The sequence below is a fragment of the Panulirus ornatus genome, chromosome 28 (genome assembly GCF_036320965.1).
Source record: "Panulirus ornatus isolate Po-2019 chromosome 28, ASM3632096v1, whole genome shotgun sequence".
Lineage (NCBI taxonomy): Eukaryota > Metazoa > Arthropoda > Malacostraca > Decapoda > Palinuridae > Panulirus > Panulirus ornatus.
The window spans coordinates 14,359,588-14,363,758 of record NC_092251.1 but is presented as its reverse complement, the minus strand read 5'-3'; the positions used below and the strand labels follow the sequence as shown (position 1 = coordinate 14,363,758).

The 4,171-nt window shown below is 40.2% G+C and overlaps 1 long non-coding RNA gene across 1 annotated transcript; it reads left to right on the top strand.

The window, feature by feature from the left end:
* The first annotated feature begins 2,227 nt into the window (after positions 1–2,227).
* On the top strand, positions 2,228–3,734 carry LOC139757732 (uncharacterized). Its single transcript, XR_011714696.1, has 2 exons — positions 2,228–2,581; positions 3,120–3,734. It is a non-coding gene; the product is annotated as an uncharacterized lncRNA (long non-coding RNA).
* Positions 3,735–4,171: the final 437 nt, after the last annotated feature.

Here is a 4,171-nt window from a genome sequence, read left to right as displayed (position 1 = left end):
AAACTTACCTCCCAATTGACTTGGCCCTCAACCCTACTGTACGTAATAACCTTGCTCTTATTCGCATTTACTCTTAACTTTCTTCTTTCACACACTTTACTAAACTCAGTCACCAGGTTCTGTAGTTTCTCACATAAATCAGCCACCAGCGCTGTATCATCAGCGAACAACAACTGACTCACTTCCCAAGCTCTCTCATCCCCAACAGACTTCATACTTGCCCGTCTTTCCAAAACTCTTGCACTTACCTCCCTAACAACCCCATCCATAAACAAGATCAAACAACCATGGAGACATCACATGGAGACATATTTATATATATATATATATATATATATATATATATATATATATATATATATATATATATATATATATATATATATATATATATATATATATATAAGTACGTTTGTTTTATCTCTGGGATGGATTTTTGACAGTAACGCCTTTACGAGAAAACTGTCTAGAAAAATACATATTTGTTTTCAGGGATACATAGTCCAACTGTATTATAGAGTATATTACAAAACTACATACTATAAGAACATGAGAAGTAAGGATACTGCAAGAGGCGTATTGGCCCGAGCTAGGCAGGTCCTGAGTCTGTCCACAAACCAACTGCCTGGAGCCATAAACACATCCAACCTTCGTTTAAAGCTAACTAAAGAACTAACTTCAACTACTGTACTTGACAGCTTGTTCCATAAATCTACTACCCTATTCCTGAACCAATATCTACCCACATACGATCTGAATCTATCTAAATCCATTATTTTTGGTCCTACCCAGTGGAGTCATTCTAAGAACTTTATTCATGTTACCTCTGTGTATGGTCTTTACCTATTCAAAAACTTCATTCACATCCCTTCTAGATCTTCTCCTCTTAAATGACTGCAAATTCAGCCTTTTTTACCTTTCTTCATAAGTGGGGTTTCTAATTCCAGGAATCTTTTATGTTATTCGCATTTGTGCTCTCTCTCTCTCTCTCTCTCTCTCTCTCTCTCTCTCTCTCTCTCTCTCTCTCTCTCTCTCTCTCTCTCTCTCTCTCTCTCTCTCTCTCTCTCTCTCTCTAGTAATCATTATTAAGTGCATAGTATGGAGCCCAAAACTAAACCGCATGATTCAAATGTGAGTCTCACCAATTGAAGATAATGTTGTAATAATACTCTAGGAGTCTCATTGCTAACAGTCCCATTAATGAACCCAAACATACTATTAGCCTTATTACACACTTTAATACATTGTTGCCGCTCACTCCACCTAAAGTACGTGGAATTGTTGATCTGATTAACATGTAATGGCAGACCTGAAAATACACACACACACATACACACACACACACACACACACACACACACACACACACACACACACACACACACACACACACACACACAAACACACACATACAAATTCTCTCTACTTCTCTCTTTTCATTTCTCGTATCTTTAATTTTTTGCATTATACACAATAACTACTACTATATTTATTCTCTTTACTCGTATATTTCAATTAAGTAAATTAAAGCTTAAGTCCATGTTTAGTAAATCGTAATGAGATCTTTTTCTCCTTTGTGTCTGTTGGAACCGAGGAAAGTAAAACCATTCCTCATTATTGACAACAGTGTTTTAGGGTTAAGTAAGCAATGGTTTCATCAATATAGACTTTGGTGAAGAGAAATTGATATTAAATCTAAGAAGTTCATGATAAGGCAAATAAATGATCCTAGCCCTCTTAGCAAAATCTAATCTATTATTTACATTATATGGCGAGATTCTTTTTCCTTTAACGTAGCTGAGATGCCCCTACCCTCAAAAACTTTCATTGACTTAATAGAACTTTGTTGACAACAACGTTTTCCAAGATGCTGAGGGTGATTCTTATTGAAAGAAATTCGGTTTAGCCATGATAAATTCCCTCACTCCCATTCTCAGTAACTTATTCATGGAATACTATGAGACTGAGATCCAAACTTCCGTTAGTAACAGTCCAAAAATAAGGTTATGTTAACGATGTGTTGTCCTTATGGCCATCTTACCAAGATCATGATGTTTTCTTTAATGAATTATGATTCATCCCACCATCAAGTTTAAGACTAAATGGAAACACAAAGGCAAATCACCCTTCCTTAATGTGGTGATAATTAGGTATTTTGATTAGTTATCCTTTAAGATCTACAGGAAGCCTACCAGTGCTGACAGTTATATTCATTATTTTTCAGGATGTGGGAAAACAGGATCCCAGCTCCAGGTGTCGTGTGCAGGACCAGTTCCCCAGTGCTACGTCTGGTGTGTGAGGGACACAATACCTATGTGTGAGATGTGATGTGTGAAGGAACGCCATGCCCAAGCAGAGAAACGGAACTCTTATCACAGTATTCTCATGCCGGTACAAGCTTGTGGTGTGTGGGACATAGTACTACCTGCCAGGTCTGGTATGTGAGGAACAGAGTACCTCAGTGCCAGTGCAATACTGGTGAGTGTGAGATAAAATGTCTTAGTGTCAGATGTGGTGTGTGGTGAGACAGCGCCCCAGTGTCAGTGTAGGTGTGGTGTTACACCGTCCTAGTGCTATGTGGGTGTCTGGTGACAGTACTCCATTGTCAGTGTTGATATGGTGGTAAAGTACCTTAGTGCTAGTGCAGTGACTGTTGACACCGTACCCCAGTGACAATGAAGGTGTAGTTGTACAATACCCTAGTGCCAGGTACAGTGCTGGTGACATATTACCCCAGTGTCAGTGTACGTGTGGTGTTACACCGTCCTAGTGCTATGTGAGTGTCTGGTGACAGTACCTCAGTGTCAGTGTTGATGTGGTGGTAAAGTAACTTAGTGCTAGTGCAGTGACTGTTGACACCGTACCCCAGTGTCAGTGAAGGTGTAGTTGTACAGTACCCTAGTGCCAGGTACAGTGCTGGTGACATATTACCCCAGTGTCAGTGTACGTGTGGTGTTACACCGTCCTAGTGCCTTGTGTGTATATGGTAACACAGTACCCCAGTGTCGGTGTAGGTGTGGTGGTATAGCGCTCAAGTGCCAACACTACCTTCCTTCACCACCTACGTACACTACTCACCCTCAATGCCGACCTACAAGACCTTCCTTCACTATGGTGAGGTGTCTGGTGACATCAGTACCCCAGTGTTAGTGTAGGTGTGGTATGGCGGTACAGGACCCTCGTGACAGGTGTGGTGTGTGGTGAGACACTACCACAGATTTAGTGTATGTGGGGTGCCACAGGATCCTTGTGCGAGGTGCAGTGTCTAGTGACACAGTACCACAGTGCTAAGCCTGTTGTGTACTGACACAATCGGCAAGCTTCTCTGCAGGTCTGGTTTACAGAGACACGTTGCCAGTCTTGATGTTTGAGGACATTATGGTTGGCTTATGGGAAATTCATTATCTTGTACCATCCATGATGAGTGAGGAATACAGCAGCCCAGTGCCTGGTCTAGTGTGTGGGAGGCATACTGCCTCACTCTCAGGTCTGGTTTATAGTAACACAAGTGTCACCCTCTTGCTCACATATGATCATCTCTGGTGGGTGTCTGCGACTTATGTAACTTTATGTCCACGACCTTTTGATCATATCTAAACATTATGGCCTCAGTAAACCGTACAAGAGATTACTTGATTTGTAAAAATTCTCACTATAGAAATATCAATAATTTTTTTTAAAAAAGTATCGATTTGCCGTGTTGTTATCAAAGAAATAAATTACCTTTTAATCAATCTTTTCTTTTTTTTTACTTGCCTGACCAGTAGTGTATGTCATTTCACTTGCATCTCCACATGAAAGCAACAGCAGGACACATGTTATTTTCATTGAAAATTAACTATACATGGTGGTAAGTACACACGTAGATTTGCTTGATATTTCCATAATCCAATTAGTTGAGAAACCTGCTCGTGACGTTGGTAATGTTGAAGATTGAGGCAAGTTTGTTACGATTCAATAAATGTTATTTCTTTTATAAAAAGAAAGATTATTGTCTGGATATCCATAGAAAAAGTATCTCAGTGATTGTATGGGTGAAGTGTACATACATATCTAGGTGTAGGTGGAGGCCAGTATAGAGCGCACAGTGGGTAAAATACATCAACATAGGAGAGTGACTGGGGAAGGCGAGCGGGCTCCGGGACCCCAAGGGTAAACTCCCTTCAGAGGT